The 22,574-nt window shown below is 44.9% G+C and overlaps 1 long non-coding RNA gene across 1 annotated transcript; it reads right to left on the minus strand.

The window, feature by feature from the left end:
* Window positions 1-5,086: 5,086 nt before the first annotated feature.
* LOC130684425 (uncharacterized) lies at window positions 5,087-14,578 on the minus strand. Its single transcript, XR_008998706.1, has 2 exons — window positions 13,885-14,578; window positions 5,087-5,745 (listed from the first exon to the last, which is right to left on the minus strand). It is a non-coding gene; the product is annotated as an uncharacterized LOC130684425 (long non-coding RNA).
* Between the last annotated feature and the right edge of the window lie 7,996 nt (window positions 14,579-22,574).

The raw sequence follows: 22,574 nt of genomic DNA on the forward strand, positions 1-22,574 counted from the left end.
TCTGAGTTCTGAATACACTGATTCTGTTCAGAAATGGATTCTGACCCTTTTGGACAAAGAACCAAAGCCCAGACAGTTTATCACAAACTTCACTCTTTGAGGCTTCTCCATAGCCAGGCTGCCAGCCTTCTAGTAATAGTTTCTTTCTCACTGAAACTGCACTCAGACTTCATCACAGATATTCTAGGCAGTTATGCTAAATGGGTGACAAACCCTGTCAATGCTTGTGATACAAAAGTAGCAAGTGGGCAGGGAGAAGGAAGAAATCACTTTATCACTCGCTTACTGCACTTTCGCAATAGCTCTTGGGTCAAGATGATGCATTTTCACCTGTTGAATAGTGTCAGGTCTAGATATTTCTGAGTATTTTATACTGTTCTCTCTTTACTTCATCCATAAACACACCCTGTGGTTGTTATCTATGCTGTGTAGAAAATTACCCCAAAACATGGCAGCTTAAAACAGTGAACATGTATTATCTTATACAGTTTCTGCAAGTCATGAGGAGTGGCCCAGTTGGTGGTTCTGGCCCAGTGTCCTTCATGAGGTTTTGCTCAAGCAGTCAGCCAGACCTTTAGTCATCTGAAGGCTTGACTGGGGCTGGAGGATCCACTTTCAGGATGACTGCCTCATAGGGCTCTTGGCACGAGGCCTCGGTTCCACACCCCCTGAGCCTCCCCACAGGGCGGCTGAGTATCCTCATGACACAGCAGCTGGCCTGCAGCTTCCTTCAGGTACAAGCAAGGAAAGACCCGTCTCAGAGTTGCAGGCCATCACTTCCGCTTCATTCTGTTTGTTAAAAGCAAGTTACGAAGTCCATCTCACACTTGAGGGGATTAGTCTCCACCTTTTGAGGGTAGGAGCACCCAAGAATTTGCGTTCGTATTCTCAAGCCATCAGCACATTCACAGAGCCGTTTGCGCCTGGGTTCCCCCCTAGCGCACTGTCAGCGTCTCCTAGGGTCTTCATACTCTAGGGAGGATGGCGGAAGGGGAGCCTGCTGTTCGTTAATGGGCACTGCGCATGACATCTTCAAAAGTGTGCATCTTCCAACCTCCTGTAAACCCTATCTTAGAAATTTAAACTACTTGTCCCTAAATACACATTTCATTAAGCGTATATTTAACTTGTCTAGGCATAGTAGAAATTATTATTAGTAAAAATCTTGAAGGATAATACTGAATGAGAGAATGTTGAAAACAACACAAAAAACTATTCTTAATCCTAAAATATATACTTAGTAAACTCATTCACATTTTTAAAATTTGCATTTATTTATTAAACTTGCATCGAACCTACTACATGCCAGGCACTGGTGAAAGCAGTTCACACCAAATTTATTACACATTAACTCATTTATTCTTTTAATAATCAGGTAATATTATCACTATTTTAAAGATGGGGGAATTGAGGCACAGAGAGGTTAAGTAGCTGTCTAAGGTCACTCAGCTAGTAAGTGGCATTTTGGCTCCAGAGTTCATAATCTTAACCCTTTTCAATCCTGCCTTTTTGAAGACTTGTTAAACCTTTTAAGTATAGATTCCATAACTAATTGCCTTCCTAAATGCTAGTTAGGAAAGCAGCTGTGATTTACCTTGCTTAGTCTTTGCTTCTCTTAAAGTTCTTAAACCGCATGAGACAAAAACAATAGGAAATTTAAAAAGAACTGTTTGATCTTCCCACTGAATCCAGTAAGAATTACCCAAAGAGGGTTTGTCATGTTAAGGCTACATGTCATTCTGTGCAAAACTGAAGTGTTCTGCCTATTATTACTAATTAATAAGTGGTGGTAAATTGTGGTGGTGTTTTCATTTTTACTTATAAAAGTAGTTATTTCATTTTTGACAATTTAGAGAGTGAGGAGGTAATACTTGGAATTCCATGGCCCACCCTCAGGCACCACCACTTTTATAATTTTGGTGGCTATTTCTTAGTGTACAATCTAACTAACGAAGGTAAATGAAAATCTCGTTCAGATACTTCAATCTTAAAGCTCTATAATCCCCACTGTAGACATGCTGTTTTATCACAAGAGGGCACCAGTAAACGGCAGTTCTTCCCTTACTGGTTAGCAAATGACTCTCAGAAAATCTTATTATCCTTGTAATTTGACCCATATTAAGCTACTTTAGACTTCAGTATCTTACTGAAAGTCAACCGGGAACAGTTCCTTTCTTGCCTCCTTGAAAAGGAGATACAGTTTAATTTTAAAGCATTCACCAGTAGACCCAGTGACACTAAACGCATCCAGATGGAGGCTCAGGCATTACACCCTCCCCCAGAGAAGCATGCTGGTCCCACTCGAGACCTAGCAAAGAGGTTTGGGCAGACCTTTGTTAGCATTCCTTCCAAAGGAGTTTCAGCACTAACTTCACGTGAGTTTGAGTACCAAGTGGCTGAATTTAATTCCATTTCTTAAACCAACTCAGCTTTCCAGTTTGTTCAGACCTTTGAACCAGTCTCTGTTGTCTGAAAAATATGCCTGATGTTCAAGGCCCACTAGTAAGTAGGCTAGTCATTTGTTCCCAAACCTGTTTATGCAAGTAGTACTTAGTAGTGACGTAATTTTGTTTCATATGACCAAAATCAATCAAATATGAGTGTGAAGAGAGTTGTAATTTCTCCGAGAGGAAGTTGAGTGCTTGGGGAAGACCTGATAAAGACAGGAAAAAAACGCTGCGGAATTAGGTGGTGATGATAGACAAGTGCGAGTTTGGGTGGAGGAGGGGTTGTCAGAATCCAGAGCTCTGCCCTCGGCTTACTCCGCCAGGGTCTGAGTCCTCATGCCCCTGAAACCAGAGTTGACAGCGCTATTTGCCAGGTCAGTGGATGTCCTAGGCACAGCCCCAGTCCTTGGACCCCCTCCAAGAAAAGGCCTTTCCTGATTGCCGAGGAATGCAGGTGGAATGGACCTGCATACATTTCAAGTAAAAAATAAAGTTTTAAGGATACATACAATTCTGTGATTCCCCACTTTAACTGACCAGCCACAGATCCTGACTCCATAGGGGACCAGAGCTTACACAGTAGGAGTCCAGGAGCTGCCCATCATACATAGGTACAGGACAAGTCACACTTAATGCACACTGTCAAAGGAATAACCTCATGTTTATAAAGATTACATGTAGGGTTCCTTTTCTCTGGGTTAAATGTGCTTGCTTTTTTTTTTTTTTAGATAATTATTTTTTATTGAAGGGTAGTTGACGCACAGTATTACATTACATTAGTTTCAAGTGTACAACACAGTGATAAAACATTTATATACATAATTCTAGGTTCCAGCTATCACCCTACCAAGCTGTTACAATATCTTGACTATATTCCTTATGCTTTACATTACATCCCGGTTACTTATTTATTTTACCATTGGAAGTCTGTCCTTTTTTTTTTTTTTTTGTGAGGGCATCTCTCATATTTATTGATCAAATGGTTGTTAACGACAATAAAATTCTGTATAGGGGAGTCAATGCTCAATGCACAATCATTAATCCACCCCAAGCCTAATTTTCGTCAGTCTCCAATCTTCTGAGGCATAACAAACAAGTTCTTACGTGGAGAACAAATTCTTACATAATGAATAAGTTACATAGTGAACAGTACAAGGGCAGTCATCACAGAAACTTTCGGTTTTGCTCATGCATTATGAACTATAAACAGTTCAAATATGAATACTCATGGTTTTTATACTTGATTTATATGTGGATACCACATTTCTCTCTTTATTATTATTATTTTTAATAAAATGCTGAAGTGGTAGGTAGATACAAGATAAAGGTAGAAAACATAGTTTAGTGTCGTAAGAGAGCAAATGTAGATGATCAGGTGTGTGCCTGTAGACTATGTGTTAATCCAAGCTAGACAAGGGCAATAAAACATCCACGTATGCAGAAGATTTCTCTCAGAACGGGGGGGTGAGGTTCTAAGCCTCACCTCTGTTGATCCCCAATTTCTCACCTGATGACCCCCCTGCAACTGTGCCTGTCTTAGGTTGTTCCTCCCTTGAGGAATCTTACCCGTCTCTGGCTAACCAGTCATCTTCCGGGGCCATACAGGGAAATGTGAAGTTGGTAAGTGAGAGAGAAGCCTTATTGTTTGAAATGGTTAGCTTTTTATTTCTTTGCATATTTATGCCCTGTAGCTTCTATGCCCAGCGTGCTTGCTTTTTAATACAGCAGATTTTTAGACCCTGTAATGTGTCTAAGCCTGTTAGCTGAGAGAATTGTTTCAGGTCTTTCAGCTTACCCTGTAACTGTGCCTAAAGTACGTTTCCTGTTCATTTAAGGCTGGCAGGTACAACTGTAGATGTGCAGTATGTATGGCTTAAATGCTTAGAGCCCTGAACGGAAGACTAAGGTTTTATATTTACCCCTGCAGTGGTGAACCTCTGCCATCATGCTCAGTATATTTTTTAACTGGAAAAAGAGTGATGCATACCTAATCCCATATAGTAGTCTTTGCATTTTAACTTTATATGGCATACACAGTAAGAAAAATTGGAAAGTTCTATATTGAATTATAGATAAATTATTATATTTTGCTTGTGCCAGATGACAGAGGAGGAAATGCATTTGAGTTTTGAACATTGAAAAAGGAAGGGGGAAAACTCACACAGGAAGTGATATTTTATTAAAATTACTTTCCTCTTTCTGTAACATATGAAGGCCCCTTCCCTATATTTCAGGTCTTACATAAAAGAAGAGCCATTTTAGATGAAAGGCAACCATCCATCCCCTTCTTCCTCAGCAGATCCTCAAATTTTGTTCGAGTTGTCCACCCAGTCTGCAGGTTCACCTTAATCAGTCTGTGCCGCCAAGTGTCTGGCCTTTCTCCTGGCCCACAGGTATGCCTATAACTTAGATTTGCCTAATACAAGCTAAGGGAAGGACGTACTGTTGTGGAGGAGATTTTCCTTCTCCCGCCGGGTATGAGTAGGGGAATGTCCTGCCTATCCGCTGCTGGCAGCCACCTCACCACTGTGAGGGGACGTAGCAGAATGGCAAGATAGAAAAAATTTAGGTGCTTCGACACATGGCTGAGCTCAGCCTTAGAGCCTTCCTAGCACTGGACTTGTTAGGTGAGATAATAACATTATCTCAGAAAAGGTGAGCTGGATTTCTTGTTACAGAAATTTTGATGCCAAATATCAAAAATTTCTAAGAAATTTTACTGCAATTTTTTGGTGCCTGCTTTGCTGATGTAGTTAACACATGCCCAGTCTCAACACCATTAGTCACTGGGCATTGGGGAAATGCAAATCAAAACCATGAGATATTACTTCACAACTACTAGGATGGCTACAATATGAACACCAGTAACACATAGAAAATAAGATGTTGGCAAGGATATGGAGAAATTGGAACCCTTGTTCATTGCTGGTGGGAAGTAAAATGATGCAGCCACTGTGGAAAATAGTTTGGTGATTTCTGTTTAAAAAAAAAAAAGAATTGAAAACAGGAACTCACAAACATATTTATGTAGCAATGTTCATAGCAGCATTATTCAGTGATAATAATTCAACAGTAGCCAAAAGGTAAAAACAACCCAAGTCTCCATCAACAGAAGGATGGATAAAAAAATGTGTAGTGTGCCCATACAATAGAATATTATTCGGCCATAGAAAAGAATGAAGTATGGAAGCATCCTACAACATGATGAACCTTGAAACATGCTAAGTAAAAGAAGCTGGACCTGAAAGGCCACTTACTGTATGATCCCATTCATATGGTCTTCCCAGAATAAGCAGATCTGTAGAGACAGAAGCGGATTAGTGGTTCACAGGTGATGAAGAGAATGGGCAGTTGGGAAGCACAGGGTTTCCTTTTCACATACAGGAAGTACTCTGGAATTAAATAGGGATGGTGGCACAGCATTGTGAACACACTAAAAATCACTGAATTGTACATTCTAAGATGTTTAAAACGGTGAGTTGTGTTATGTGAATCTATCTCAATTCAAAAAAACTTCTGTCAGAATTCTCAAAAGGACATGAGACCATCCCTCAATATCTGAAATAGAAGGGCAAAACTGAATTCTTGTTTGCTCTCCTAAGGGAGAATTACACTGGTCATGTATGGTGTCCAAGAGCAGAGCAGATCACTGGTCTCCTGTAGAGTTTTTGAGAAGTATGGAACTCGTGGATCGGTGGACTTTCAGAGGCTAAGTGGGTGACACCTGTAGTAGTGCGGCTGCTTGAGTGAGACGTATTGATTGGTTGGTACGCAGGCTGTTTAATTGGAGCAGGTCCATCTTACTGGCAGATCTTCATAAGCAAGAGCTGGGGCTGACTGGTTTGCAGAAGCACGTTCACTTCAGCTAGTTGTCAACAATAGCTTGAACCAGTTCTGGTGGCTTCTTGTTACCATGGCTACAGAACAATATCTTTACCTAAGTTCGTAGGTTCCTTTGTATGCTCATACCAGTCTCTCTACTTCTATACCCTCTGCCTTACTCTTCCTCAGGCTCTGACCAATGAGAGGGAAAGGGCAGGAATCTCCTTTTGCTACTGGCTCTCCGCTTGCTCATTCGTGTATTTGTTCAACAAACTGTGCTGTGGGGTAGAGAGGAGAATAATGCAGTCCCTGTTCAGAGTTCCTACAGTCTGGAGAGGACACCCAGCTACACGGGTTTTGGTTCGCTGTGGAGGAGTACCCAGGGAACCCTGCAGAGGCCACTGGCTCTGTCTGGGAGAGGGAGGGAGGTTTGCAGAGGAGGGAAGCCTTGAGTGGACCTTGACCCTGACCCCATCCTGGACCTTACTCTATGAGCATAAGAAGCAGGGCAAGTCAGGAGAAGAGGCCTTTCAAGAGAAGCAAGTTAATAATATATTGTGACTAATTTTCTATGTCAGTTTGTCCAGGTAATAGATTGATATTTGTTGGTACTAGGCAAAAAGTGCTTAAAATGGATTATCTTAATAAAACCTCACAGTAACCTTTTGATTAGATACCACTACTGACCTCATTTTCCGATAAGGAAATTTCATCCCAAAGGACTAAGTAATTTGCCCAAGGTTATACAGTGAGTAGTAGAGAGTGGATTCATACATAGTCTGACTTCGATAGCTACTTGGGCCCTTGGATAAATTTCAAGTTCAGTAGATATAACAAAAGAGTAGCCTACAGAACAGAGTATTCAATTTCAATGTGAAATATCCTTTATCCACCTTAACATGACATTAATCAGGTATGGGGTACAGATCATGCTTTGCATTCAAAATGTATTTTAATAGTGAAGAAAATTATTTACAATATTGTTTTAAAGCATTTTGATAAAGTATATTTTGATATGTAAATTATATCAAAATATATATTTTGATAAACTGTGATATATATCCCATAATTTAACAGATAATAAATAATACTAATGGAGCCACCAGGTAAAGGAGTTAACGTAAATTTACAGAGAAACAATGATTCTATCCTTTAGAAAGGAGCTTATAATCTAAATGGGAGCTAGAATAAGAATAGCAGGTATATATGTACATTTCTTTTTTTTTTTTTTTTTTTTTTTTATTGAAGGGTAATTGACAACAGTATTACATTACATTAGTTTCAGGTGTACAACACAGTGATTCAACATTTATATACATGATAATTCTAGGTACCAGCTATCACCATACCAAGTTGTTACAATATTTTGACTATATTCCTTATGCTATAATTACATCCCGGTTACTTATTTATTTTACAATTGGAAGTGTGTTTATATATATATATATTTTGTGAGGGCATCTCTCATATTTATTGATCAAATAGTTGATAGGGGGGTCAATACTCAATGCACAATCATTAATCCACCCCAAGCCTAATTTTCATCAGTCTCCAATCTTCTGATGCATAACGAACAAATTCTTACATGGAGAACAAATTCTTACATAGTGAATAAGTTACATGGTGAACAGTGCAAGGGCAGTCATCACAGAAGCTTTCGGTTTTGTTCATGCATTATGAACTATACTATATGTACATTTCTTAAGGCTCAAATCAAAACACAAATTACCCAAGTACTTTTCCTGTATAGTCTGTGGAGTACATCCAAAATGTGTGGAATTTTTTCTGAAGAGAAATCCATAAGGTCCATCAGCTTCTTAAGAAATGCTCACCACTGCCACCCCAAGTAGCTAAGAATGGTTTTTCTAAAATTTTCAACAGGAAAAAATGACTAATACAGTCTTAATGTTTGTCTCCATTTCCACTTCTTTCTCAGTGTTAGTTACTGGTAGTTAAGCAGTTTTCTTTGGTTACCATTTTTTCTAGTCCAGGCTTTTTGGGTCCCAAGTAGACATCACTTCAAACTAGTTTAAGTAAAAAGGCCTTTTCGTAAGACTCCTGACGTGGCTAATGGAATCCAGGGCATCCAGCTTGGCTGGGACCCACAGGGGCCTGGGACAGGAAGCCAGCGGCCAGCCTCACTGAGTTGTCGCTCGAATTGTCCGTGCACGGGTCTTAGCAAACCAGCCATCACTGCCTCTGCAGGCATGCGATCCAGCGTGGTTCACCTCACTCCCTGGTTTGCATGTCCTCTGTTCACTGCAAACAGCATCTCTCACAGTCCCAGTTCTAAACTCTTGGCTCAAGGTTCTGCTAGTCCCCCTTGTCGTGTCAATTGTGGCCAGGAAGGTGAGACCCTGGAGAGCAAGCGTGCCCTCTGGCCGGGTCTAAGCAGGGGCAGCTCTCAGGAAAGGGGGGCAGAGGCTGAGAGACACCCCATCGTGTCTCCTGCTGCACTCAGTTGAAAATGAATTTGCTTGTCTATGCCCCTGAATTTCAGGACATTTTCATTTAGATGAGTCTTTAGATCTGAAATAAGTAGAAATCCTTCCATTACTCTAAGGTCCATCCCTCTCACCCACTGTTACCCCTACTGGATCAAAATAAGAACTCACCAAAGCATATTAAAACCCCAAAGCAGCAAATCAGAACTGCGTGGTTTTTAACTCAGTCTTACCAGTGAAGGACTCTTTTAATTACAATCTTCCCACTTAGTAACATTGACCTGCCTTCCCCTTCAGCTCTTTTGCATAGTTCCCTTAAACCTTGCTTGGAAGCCACCTGGAAATTCATGAGAGGATCTTTGAGTCAACATCAGTGATTTTTGAACCATGACCTAAATTGAAATCCCCTCCCTGCCTTCCCAAAGCCTCTCCCAAAGGCAGTGTGACTGGGATAGATAATGGGATCCCAGCCCAGAGGAAGTCTGCCCTGACTTAGCACCACCCAAGTGATGGGGGCAGGCTGTCAGCCGGAGGTGGCGTTCCCCGCCTGTGAGTGAAGGTGTCAGTTGTCCCTCTTAGCTTTCTGACAGCTCCCTCGAATACAGCTTGCCAAGCAGGGGATTCCTTGCCAGTGGGCAACTGTCCTCCTCTCTGGGAATCTAAATTCTCTTTGAATAGTTTGTGTTTCAATTAGGTTATTTAATCATATGTGTTTTGCATGATATGGGGGTTACTCAGGGAGAAATGGTCACATGTGTATAGATACACACCTATGTACGTTGTTTATAAAGTACAAGTGGGAAGATAATGTGTATATGAATACACATTTATATTGAAAGGGACAGTGAGTCAGACTTCATTCTAGAAGGCAGCCCACCCCACATGTCCCTTCTGATCCACTGGCAGGTGTGGGAAAGACAAAGCTCCCTCCACGCACGCTGCCAGCCCCGCCAGACAATACTTTGTATTAGGGGAAGGACCTTTGCCCCTGCAAAGCCCAAGCCTTTCAATTTTGTTTGCAAAAAATACCACACTGTTTTACAAAGTAAGCATTAGTAATTTAACAAGAATAGCTTTTGTCTTCCATAGGTTAAACCATTGATTTCTTTAGAATTTAAGGCAAATGAAAGCTGTCACAATTAATCACTCTAGAAAACCGTTCCAAAAATGGGTTTCATTAATCGGAATGCTGCCTCTCTCCAAAAGAAATCTGAAGTGTGTTAAGATAAGAATGTGTATGCCTTAAGATTAGCTAGAAAAGAACACAGCTAGCAGGAAAATGAGAAGTAGGTGTGCTAACCCTGAGAACTAGCTGACTTCAGTGACTGATCCTCAGATTTGGCTTGGAGAGCAGCTATGTAGAGCAGTTAACAGAAAACCTGGAACATGGTAAGGGCTAATAAATGGTAGCTAGCATTACTATAATTCATAATCAGTATTATACTTCTCTTCTCAAATACCCATGTTATTTCACCACATGAAGTTGCAGCACCATCTATTTTTTTTTTTTTTGAGAGGGCATATCTTATATTTATTGATCAAATGGTTGTTAACAACAATAAAATTCTGTATAGGGGACTCAATGCACAATCATTAATCAACCCCAAGCCTAATTCTCAACAGTCTCCAATCTTCTAAAGTCTAATGAACAAGTTCTTACATGAGCACCATCTATTTTTAAAGCTTTAAAATAATACCGGAACAAGACGTCATTGGGTGGGAATCTTCCGGTACAGTGTGACACCGAGCTCTCCCGGGCCATGTGTGAGCTCACTCTTCTAACTCAGGGTCACTTGAGTCTGGTGTTTCAGGAAACAGAAGAGAGTGATTAGACTAGCAGCGTGCTTCTGCCCTAGCTTTAGCTCTTTCATCTCTGCCTGGAAGACTTGGAGGCCATAATCCCCAGTACTTGGACCTCAAACACATCTCTGTGATTCTTGCTGGCAATAACAAATAAGGAGAGAGTAAGTTACATTGTTCTCGTTACATATGATGGGAAGTTTCAACGAGTAGACTCTCAGAAAATATTTATATGCAGGTCAGAGAGGCTGGAGAAGAGAACCAAACAGAATTTCCTCTCATCCCTCATCGGGGTCTATGATTGCTGCCCTCACCTACTTGTGTAGCCTCCGGCCCCATGAAGTCCCTGAGAGGCTCCTAAAAATGCTGCAGGTGAAGGGGCCAGGGCGAGCCCACTCTGTTCAGCCCTTGCTGGGCACCAAGGGCGTAACTGTCGACCTTGAAAACCAGCAGAGTCCACCTGGGCCCAATGGCCAAGCCTCTCCCAGTGCCCTCTTCCTGCTCTTCCTTTTTGCCTTCAGGCACATCTTTAGGTGATTCCATTCTTAGATTCCCCTGAGATGATACCAGAAGGCGGTGCATAAGAGCATTCCCTCTCCTCGGGTGTGTCAGCACCTTGCATGGTAGGAACTCAAATAAATCAGTGAGAATCAAAAAGCATCCACAACAAAAATGACCTTAATGATTCATGTTCAGTCCAGAGGAGGGCATTTTTTTAAAGAGAGGAATGAGTTGTCAAAATGAGACCCCACAGATTTCCCCATGTATGCAGCCTCCTCTTTTGAGCATACCTCAACCTCTGTGACTGTCCATTTCTCCTCATCTTACCAGAAACTAGCATCAACTATTAATATTTAGCAATTCTGTCTTAATGAGATGAAGATCGGGGGTGAGGGGAGGAACAGCAGATAGAATATATTCTATTTTCTGAATTGAAAGAAGGTGAGGAAAGAATGTGGACATAATCTCCACCATTAATCAACCAGGAAAGACTTAATTTCTGAAAATACAACTTTTAGGTTAAATGCCTCCTTACTTCCTGAAACATCTGCCTTTGGTCACAATCCACCAAAATGAATGTAATTTTCTTGGATTATCTAAGGCTAATCTTGCTTCATTCAAAATCCACTTCTAAAATCTACCTCCTGCCCACTGGAATTTGTATTCAGCCAAAGAAATCAGCATTAATACTAATAGACATATCATTACACTGTGATTATGAAAAGTAGAAAGAAGAACTGTTTGATTTGTAAAGCCTTTACATCATTGTTAAATTCTTCAACCTGTCCCATCACATTTCCACATTAAAAATCTTCAGAGATGATTATAAAACTTCATACCTGTACTAAGAAGTCTTATTTGTTTGCACATAGGATACAACTCTCACAGACATGATTCCACTTTGATGTGAACATAGGTAGGTACACAAACTCTTTATGGCACTGTTACGTAGTTACTTATGTCTTTGGTTAAGTAAAATTTCCAGCTAACACATGGTAGTTGTTAGAGGTGCTTAACCATGAAGATAGCAGCTGGCTTGCCAGGCTGAGGACATGCCATGCGGCCCCCTGATAGCGGGGGAGTGCTTTCTTCCCGTGACTGCTGAGCGTCGTGACCTCCATCAATCAGCCCAACACCCAGTATCTCAGCCAGCAAGCAGCACATTCCTAAGAAGCTTTTTTCTTGTTTTCCTCCTGGAATGTTCCTGCCAGAAGATCAAAGCCACACTCAGAAATATCTCTGCATGGTATCTACACTGATATTCTTTCTTGGTGCCAAACAAGAAAGAGTGGTGTTGGCTCAGTGGACCGGAAGCTCTTATCCCAGAGATGAGCGAAGGGAGGTTATAGGGCCCTTCTTGCTTTACCTGTGATCCTGGTGGCTGGAGCCCCAAAAGGTCAAGACGGCGGCTCCCTAGAGCTGTGAATTTAGGGCCAGGAGCAAACTATGCTGGGCCTGGACTGAAAGTAACGACTGCCTGGGCACAGCAGCCCCATGTGACAGCCTCCTCCGCAGTGTGCCCCAGCGCCACCCGGGCCAGCATGCCAGCCTCTGCCCTCCTCCCTGCCCTGCTCCCCTTGCTCCCACTGTGCCTCTTTCCCCTCACAGGCTTTTCCTGCCTTTCCTTGTCCCCTGACCAGCCGGTCCGACATAACAGCAGATTCAAGCTTCTGCCCTCTTGTCCTCTTCGTACCTCAGTTTCCATGACTGCTCCCTGAATGCTGCTGTGACCTTCCCTGGGTGACTTCACCCTGCTTGCCCCTGGCTTCACCCACCTCCAGGGTGTTATTTATTTTCAGGCAGGCCATCTCCTGATGCCCAAGCCCCAGCTGCCTGCTAGAGAGTCCCACCTTGATGTCCTTCCAGCGCTGCCTTCAGCGTGTGCTGCCATCCAGGGAGCCTCCCAGCAATGCGTCATGGGTGGGGGTCTGGAGAGTCCCCTGTGTACAGCAGACAGCGGCTGACATCAGTGGCACAGCCGCAGATCTCAGGAAGACTAGCAGACGCCACCTGGGCCCGGAGGACAAGCCTCTGCACACGCCCTCCCCTGGCTCTTCCCTTTGCCCTCCGCTACATCTCTGGGCAAGCCCACTGTGAGATTTGTCCGCGACGATGCTGGAAGGCGGTTTATGAAAGTGGTACTTCCCCTCAGGTGTCCTAGCACTAAGCGTGGTAGGCACCTATTTCCCCAGACTAGCTAACCTCCCATCATACCGTACTCCTCCCTGCACCATCAGTACCAGCTCCGCTCAGTTCCACCTCCTAAAACACCTCTGTCTCCATCCCCCTGCCTGGGGCAGCCTTCATCTTCTCATCCCCTAACGGCTTCCAGATGGATTTTCATCACTCCCCTCTCTCTAGTCTGTTCGCCTTCCCTGACCACCAAGTACATCATGCCTGCACACAGTTGATGACTTCCAGTTGCTGGAAGTGAAGCCCAGCTCCGGTGCCTGGTGCACCAAGGCCTTTGCCATCGGTCCTATGGCGACTCACTAGCTGCCTCTCCCGTCCCTCCCAGGACCCAGGCCCCCAGCCACACCCAGCTTCTCCCACCTGGCACCCATTCCCCGCCAGGCCATTGGTCACGCTGCCTCTTCAGCTCCCACGCCCTGTCCTTGCCTGTCAGCCGTCCACCTACTGACCCCACCCCCTTGGGTGACATATTAACTAGACAGGTGCTCAGAAAGGCCCGCTGGTTTTCATTTCACCAGAATAGGAAAGCAGAAAGACTACAGATCCTAACAGTCCTGTTACATTTTAATCACCCCCTCTCCCCACTGCAGATCCTATGTAAATGAGGATCTAATCTGACGGTCATTTACTGAAATGACTTACTGAAGCAAAAAATAAGCTCTTATAAGGAAACTCACAGTGGAGGCCTGAGGGAACAGAAGTGTCCCCTTGAGTGGTCAGGGGTTCCTCACTGGGACAAGCTGGAGCCCTGGCAGGGGAGGGGGTGGGGAGGAAAGAGGGAAATGTGTTTCTATTAGACAGAAAACAGAAATGTTGCTGTGAAAGCTCCCGGAGTTCATAGCACACCTGAGCCCCTCAGCCATGTCTCAGTGCACATTTCAGGTCAGCTGATAGACAAGTGACTGGGCTTCCTAAACCGTGCAGAGCAAATCAGGCTGCGCAGCGATTGGATGTGCACACAGCAGTGGGGGGCCGTGCAGGCTCTGTTCTGGCACCTCTCCAGTGGTTGGTTTTCCCTGATGACTAACCTCAGCGTCCCACTGCCACCCCTGCCCACTGTTGCACTGGCCTCCAGGCTGCCGCCAGAGCAGTATCTCCAAAGGGCTAATCCAAGCAGGTCTTTCCCCTGCTTCCCAGGGCCCTGTTTACAGGATTAACCCAAGAGCTTCCCCCAACCCCCTGGGCCTCCCAGACCTAACCCCTGCCCACTTCTTCAGCCTTGTCTCCTGACCTCCCACCTCCCATCCCAGTTTATGGGTCTTTGCATGTCACCTGCTTTCTCTGCACCTGTCCATGCTCTTCCCTTTGCATGGCATCTCCTTTCAGGATTAGGTCAGGTGTCTGGTCTCCATGGCAGATGTATACACCAAAACACACACACACACACAGATATTCTGACACCCTCATAAACATGCACAGGCACATGCAGAGATAGACACACACACAAACACATGTGCATGCACACACTCCATGCTGCTATACCACACTGCGAGACTGGGCTAAATAAATCCCTTCTCTGGGCTCTCATAGCACCTTATCAGGGCCTCTGAACCTGAACTGAACTGCTATTAACTGATGAATCTGTCCTTCTATCTCAATGAGAATTGATCTCTGATCCTTCCAGGTCAGAGACCCTGCCCTTTCCAACTTTAAAATACCAGCCTTTCTGCACTACTGAGTTCATAGTAAAGGTTGCTAAACTGAACCTAACACCAATCCCAAGGAGGCCAGAAAGACTGGGAATGGCCTCCGCAGTGACCAAATCTAAAACGTCTTCTCCTCCCCAAACCCTTGGGCAGAGGAAGATTGCAGTATATAGGCAGTTGCTACTTTATTGCTGCTGTTACTGTTATGTGGGCTCTCAGTAAACTTGAGATGAGGGCATAGATTCTAAATTAGAGCAAAACATATTAAAACATTGGTAGGTTTGACAATTTGGAGAGGTAGAATAGGAGAGACCACATGTGAATATATGTATAGATTAAAAAAACAAGTTAGTCAAGCAACTTGTTAAAACCCATGACCAGCACAAGGCAGGACATTTCCTTGGCAAAACAGGGCCGGCAGGAAGGAGGGGGTCTAGGCTCCTGCCACCATGTGGGGCAGGAGAGGATGCTGTGACTAACAGGGTCAGTTCTCAAACCTTACTTAGATTCCAGGTGGGAGCAGGTTCCCACCTGAAGAGGGGAAACTGCCCAGGAAATCTGGGCTTCAGGTGACCCTGATTCTGGATCTTAGATGCCCAGTCCACAATTCCAACTCCCAGAAAGAGAGGTCAGCAAGAACCACAGAAAAGCTCTGTTCTGCGGTGAGGAAGCCCTGGCTTCTCCTGAGGCTCTGGACACCCTTACCCCATGGGGCTGGCCCCCAAGCACAGCTGGGACCAAGATGAGGACCCAGGGGCCAGTGGGGAGCCCAAGATCCCTAAACCCCGGAGAAATGATGGGTGGGGAGGCGTGCTTAAACTCTTTCATCACTTCCTGCTTGAGCACCAAATCAGGAACCTGCATTGAGGGGTGGGGGCCAGTTATGTCAGTGTCCCAGCTACAGGAAGCAGGTGGAGAAGAGAGTCGGGCACATGGGATGGAAGCCATGCATGCTGCTGAATTCACATAGCTGGAATTCTCAGTTATCGAAGTGGGTCACCTTTTTCCCTCTCAGACAAGTCTTTTTGTGCAGAGGTATAGTTACCTGGGATGCAGAGGAGCACACACCGTTAACTCACAGGTATTGTTGTAGTAATTATTATCACTGGCATGTATATGGTGCTTTACAGATTCCCGATCACTTCATAAACACTGGGTCGCTTGTTCCTCAGAATAACCTGGGAGGTAGAAAGGGATTTTTATACCTGTTTAACAGATGAAGGCTTAGTAATCTTGTGAGTGCTATCACACTATTATTAAGTGGCAGATCGGGGAGTAGGAAAAGAAATCCTCTCCATCAATGGATGAGTGGATAAAGATGCGAGGTCTAGACAGAAACACACACACACACACGAAATATTATTCAGCCATAAAAAGGAGGAAATCCTGCCATTTCTGACAACATGCATGGATTTTGAGGACATTATGATAAGTGAAATAAGCCAGACAGAGAAAGACAAATCCTGTATGATCTCACTTCCATGCAGAACCTAAAAAAGTCACACTCACTGAGGCTGAACAGAGCGGTGGTTGCTGGCTTGGGGAACATGGGGAGATGTTGGTCAAAGGTTACTAACTTTCAGGTATAAGATGAGTAAGTTCTGGGGATCTGCTATACAACATGGTGATTATAGAAATCACCATCAAATTGGCTAAGATAGTAAATCATAAGTGTTCTTACCACACACACACACACACACACACACACACACACAATTGGTAACTATGTGGGGTGATGAATGTGTTAATTCACTTGTTTCTGGTAATCATTTCATAATGATACATATATTAAATCATCACCTTTACACCTTTAAAAGTTTTACACCTTTAAAAATCACATTGTACAACCTCAGTATATACAGTTTTTGTTAATCATGCCTTGATAAAACTGGGGCAAGAAAATAACTATCCAGAGAAAAGATGACATTGAAAAAAAGGAATCCCGATGTCTGTGTCGTGTCCTCCCCACTACCCCAGCCAAAGCGTGATCAGGGTGGAGGGCACGTGCAGCTGTGCAGCCCCTGCCTGCCCTGTGGTGAGCTGACCCAGTTAACTCTGGACCCAGCTCCTTCTCCTTCCTCCCCTTGCTCTTCCCACCCACCCTCTTTTTCCCAGTTTGTTTGCGCTAAGGGCCTCTAATGTCTCCGTCTCCTTAAGTTACTTTGCACTGGGCTTCAGTCACGTGCAAGTAAGGAACACACTTAGAGAGCTGAGCAGTCAAGGACAGGGAGCGGACGCCAAAGAAGGAGTTGTGGGCATGCTGCCCTCCCGGCGCCCATGCAAGGTCTGGTACCCAGTAGGTGCTCAAGAGGGATCTGGCAAGTGAAGGGCAGAGAGGCAGCGCTCCTCCCCTAAGCAGGCACCCCTGCTGCCATTGCTGCTCAGGACCCTGGCACACCTCCAGGGCTCTCAGCAGGAGTCCTGGCCGGTCTGCCCTCGGGTCGCCGAGGGGCTGGGAAGAGTGGTGCAAATGTTTACAATGAACTTGGCCACCACCCTCCACGCACTTGAGGTGACTCCTGCGAGTCTGGACTTCTTGCAACCAAAAGCAGCTCATACGCTTTATGTCCTGGCGACACCTGCAGGGTGCAGATGGGCCTCCGGGTCTCATGAAGGAGGTGGAGGCCCGGAGACATCAGCCAGCTGGCTGAAGGGCGCAGCAACATCACAGTCTTCATCAAGCCTCTACCTGGTGCCACGCTGCCACCTTAATTCCCTCATTCAGAATTTCTTCTCCTCTCTAGGTATCTCCTCAGTCCCTCCTTTCCTACTGCCCTGTCTTTGTCCTCGGGAATAGCATGGGGCCTTTAAGCATTTTAGGGAACAGAAATCTCTGTCCAAGAGAGGAGTGAAAATAAATGTTAGTGTAGTGGGGACACATCAGACGTTCTGGGGCCCAGTGCCTGTGCTCCCAGTTCCCCTCAATTTGGGTGGGCTTGGACTCATCACCTTGATTATCCAGATCCTGCCTCCAAGGCCTCCCCCACCCTGCCCACAGATGCTGCACCCATTGCCCCAGTTTGACTTGGAGCATTCCCAGCTTCTGGTTTCAGCACTTAGCCCCTCAGTAAGTCAGGAGTGCTTGTGACCCCAGGCTTCCCCCGGAAGGACTCTGTTGGGTCTGTCGGGAAGTTGCAGGCTGGTGTCCTCACTGTCTGCTCGCCGGTGCTTGGTCCCACCTCTGTGGCTGCCCTGTAGGTCTGAAGCGTGCTCCCTCATTTCTTCCACTGTCCACTGTCCTCATCCTCCATACCTCAGCCCAAGGCCCTCCCCAGTGATACCAGCCCCCAACAGGAGCAACTTCTCTGAAGTTATGGTCATTCACCCCATTATGTAGGATGTCAGCTCATCTGCCCAGCTATTTTAATGCTGGACCAAGAGCTAGGGCGACATACTGGTTCTAGTAGAACATCCTTGTGGGGTCAGTGCCCTGGAACTTGGGTGTGACCTACAATTTTAGTTTCAATGTAACAATTTCCAGAGTAACTGAAAATATTCTTTACCCACATATTGACACTGAATTCCCTCCTTTGCACCCGATTTTAAAAAATACTGATAATGGCCTTGTTAAATCTAAAATAAGTCCTGATTAGAAATAGCCCATTTAAATATCAACAAACTTTTCTTACTCCTTGCAGTGGAAAAAGAGAGAGGCTCCTCTGTCTTCCCTAAAAAGTCAGTATTTATACAAAGCATTGCATTGCCAGATACAGAGACACGGGGGTGCCCCAGCTTCCACCGGCTGCCCGCACCCTCTGAATCCTGCATGACTTATTTGGCTGTAACTAATCTCTGCTCCAGACTTGCTTACATTTTTGGGTTCCCCTTTCGCCTGGAATGCATCTCAGTGTCCTCATTAGCGCTGTCCTCCCAGCCCTGACCCTCGCTCTCCCTTTTTGCTGTTCCTGTTACTTTCTGTACGGCCATTAGTAATCTTGACTGCTCCCAGCCTGCAGCCAGGCCCTGGCGTGATCCGCACCACGCCGACACTGTCTGTTCCCACGGCAGACCGACGCCCTGCCTCCTCCCTCCTGCCCTGGTCCCCGCAGCCCTGCCACTGCCGCCCTTCCTAGCATAATCTTTATTTAAAATACATTTTATTGTATGTTTCATTTAAAAAGTCATGCATTTCTTGAGATAGTGTGATAGGAGGGACACTTGATTTCTGTGTCTTTTTCCCAAAAACTCATAACCCCAGTCTAATCAGGAGGAAAACATCAGACAAACCAAACAGAGGGACATTTTACAAAATATCTGACCAGAACTCCCCCACACTGTCAAAGTCATCAAAAACCAGGGAAGTCTGAGAAAATGTCAAGTCCTAGAGTAGCCCAAGGAGGCATGATCACTAAATGTGATACAGTACGTGGATGGGATCCTGGGGCAGGAAAGGGACATTAGGTGAAAACTTTCAAAATCCTATTAAAGAATAGACATTAGTTACTGATAATGTATCAGTATCAGTCCATTATTTGAACCACGTAAGATGTTAACAATAAGGGAAATTGAATAATGGGTATATGGGAACTCTGTATTATCTTTGCAATTTTTCCATACATGTAAACCTATTTTCAAATTTAAAGTTTATTTAAAAAAAAATACTACATGATCATGGGGGCGGTGTATTGAGACAGAGAAGCATATAAAATAAAAGGCAAGAGCCCTCTGCTTCCCTCTCCCCGCCTCGCAGTCGGCACCCGCCTTATTGTCTGGAAATGTTTCCTCTTTATTGCCTAGTTGAACTCATGCTGCAAATGCAATTTTGAATCCTGGCTTTTTTGTCTAGCGTTACGGTACAAGCATTTTCCCTTGTCCTTAAGAACTCCTCTTAAAGACAACTTCGTAGGGCTGTGATCCATCCTTTTTGTTTCCAGAAGACTTGCTTTCATTACCCATGCCTTAGACTGTTTCCTCCGGCAAAGAACTGCTCTTCTGCTTTGTCTGAGCCGCAAGGAAGACAGCAGAATCTCCATCCATGCTCTCCCAGGACCTCCAGAAAGCTTTAGTCAAATGTGATTCAGCAGAGGCTAAGTTTAAAGCCTTTCTTTTCTTGATCTCTTCCCTTGCCATTATTCTCATGATGTAGGGATTTATAATCCACTGGGGATAACCCAGGCTATCACTGCTGATGGCTAACGTGTGGACTGTTTGAACCTTGATGTGTTAGATTAAATAGTGTCTCCCCAAGATTCTTATCCACCCAGAATCTCAAAAGGAGACCTTATCTCAAAATAGGGTCTTTTCAGATATAATTCCATAAGGTGAGGTCATTCTAGATTAGCATGGGCCCTAAATTCAATGACTGCTGTCCTGAAAAGAAGGTCATGTGAAGACACAGACACAGAGAGGAGAGGGCCAGGGGAAGATGGAGCCAGAAATTGGAGTGCTGGGTCTACAAGCCAAAGAACACCAAGGATTGCTGGCAACCACCAAAAGCTGGGAACAGGCAAGGAAGGATTCTCCCTCAGCCCCTAAAAAGGAAACAGTCCTGCTGACACCCTCATTTGGACTTCAGGTCTCCAGAATTGTGTGAGAATAAGTATCTGTTGTTTTAAATACCCAGTTTGTGGTCATCTGTCATGGAAGCCTTTGCTAACTATATATGGTGGGCTGTAGCCAGAGCAGAACTGTGGCACTTGCCGGGGGACAGGGCAGTGGTTCTCACCGTGGGGGCAGTGAGGCATTGGGGGTGTCCACAGAGGTCACATGTGTGAAGTAGTGAGCGAAGGTCCAACCTGAGTAGGGTTTTGTGTCATTCCCATCTCTTCATCCTCCCTACCTGGTGGCCGTTTCCTTCTGTTCAGACAGAAGGACCACAGAGTTCATGGTCCCCCTTTTATCTGTGTCCATATTATTTCTATAAGATTTAATTGGTCATTTGCCAGAATATGCCTTTAATAGGTAAAGCCTCCAGGTTGAAAATATGCAAACGTCAAAGCTTTGACTATGACAAAATTAATTACTTCAGCACTTTCATCGTGTATTTGCTTTTTCAACATACACACGCACACAAATCCTTAAAAGTGGTTCCTTTATTTTCCAATTTTTCTAAGATGAGTTTATATTATTTTATTAAGAAAATATTTTTGTAAAATTACCTTAAAAAAGGGTTTTTGTATCTGCCACAAAAGCTGGCTGTGGGTGGAGAGATTCTCAGATGAGTGGCTTGAAGTCGGTAAGGAAAATGTAAGTGGGGTACGGGCAGTAACTTTTCGACGTGTGAGATCTGGGGAGTGCTTTGTCTTTATGGTGCTGTGAGGTCCGCCGAGGTCCCCAGGTGAGTGTGTGGTGAGGGATCAATTGCTCTTGTAGGGTGGGGTAGGGTGGGATGGGAATGGGGCTGGAGGGCAGAGTCTTGAAAGAGGTTAATGAGTTTCGGTACAACTGTGGTATGTCAGAGCGTCAGGAGAAAATGCGTATGTCAGGATGTCGGGAGGAAATGCTTCTCAGTCTCTCCCCGGGCCACTGTGAATGAGAACCAGGGAGGGCGGGTGAGGTCTGTGGGCAGAAGGGAAAGCTGCTGTGGCTCACCACAGGAAGGCGGGCCCCCCCCTGCCGCGAGGCGTCTCCCGAAGGTCTCAGCATTGCTTTCTGCATCAGTTGTCTATTGCTGTGGAACCTCAAAAGTCAGTGGCTTAACGCAGTGACCATCCCTTATTAGAGTTTCTGTGGGTGTGGAATTCAGGAGTGAGCGAGCAGGAGAGTTCTGGCTTGGGGCCCCTCAGGAGGGTGCAGTCAAGATGTCAGCCGAGGCTGCAGTCACGGGAAGGACTGACTGGCCTGCAGGATCCGCTCCCAGAAGGTTCACGCACACACCTGGTGAGCTGAGGCTGGCTGTTGGCAGAAGGCCTCTGTTCACTGCCAGGTGTCCACCTCCGCAGGCTTGGCTTGCTTCCCCAGAGCAAGGGACCCCAGAGACAGCACGGCAGCTGAAGTGTCTCAGAGGTCACACCCTGTGTCATTTCCATCAGAGCATACGGGTTACACCAGTTGGCCCTAGTCAGTGTGACAGAGAGGTGAGCATCTCTGGGCTAAGCCATGAGTGTCGCTGCACCCTGAGATCGTGGCTGACAGTGCTGGCAGCCAGCTCTGGGGCTTGGAACCGCCAAACCTGAGCAACGGTATATTCTTTCTGAGCCCTCCGAGCAAAGCATTCAGAGTATGTCCAGCCATAATGGGAACCTGGGAAGGATCCCAAGACTATCCCAAAGAGATCAGAAGTCCAAGACAAAGCTCACTCTACCCTTACTCAACATTTTCCCCCAACTCTTTTTTAGCCATTTTTTTCTTTTGATATAAATTATACAAATCATCAAATGCACAAATCTTATGTGTACATTTACCCAGTTTTAAATAATGCCTCATGCCTGCATAACCCAAAGCCCTATAGAGATATAGAACATTGTTCATGATCCTTCCCAGTCAGCCCACCCACCACATACACACACACGCATGTGTGCATGCGGCTCAGGCAGCCGCTATCTGATATCTCTCCTCTGAAGGGTTGTACGTGTTCTAGAATTCCACATAAATGGATTGTACAGTGTGTACTCTTTTGTGTCTGGTTCCTTTTTTAGTCAACATGTTGATTCATTCACATTGTCAGGCACCAGTAATTCATTTCCCAGAACATTATTTTTTTTAATTTTGAGACTACAGAAGAATTGAAAGCTGGTACAATGAACCACCGTATTACCACTGTCTCAGATCTACCAACTGTT

The sequence above is a fragment of the Manis pentadactyla genome, chromosome 7 (assembly GCF_030020395.1).
Source record: "Manis pentadactyla isolate mManPen7 chromosome 7, mManPen7.hap1, whole genome shotgun sequence".
Taxonomy (NCBI): domain Eukaryota; kingdom Metazoa; phylum Chordata; class Mammalia; order Pholidota; family Manidae; genus Manis; species Manis pentadactyla.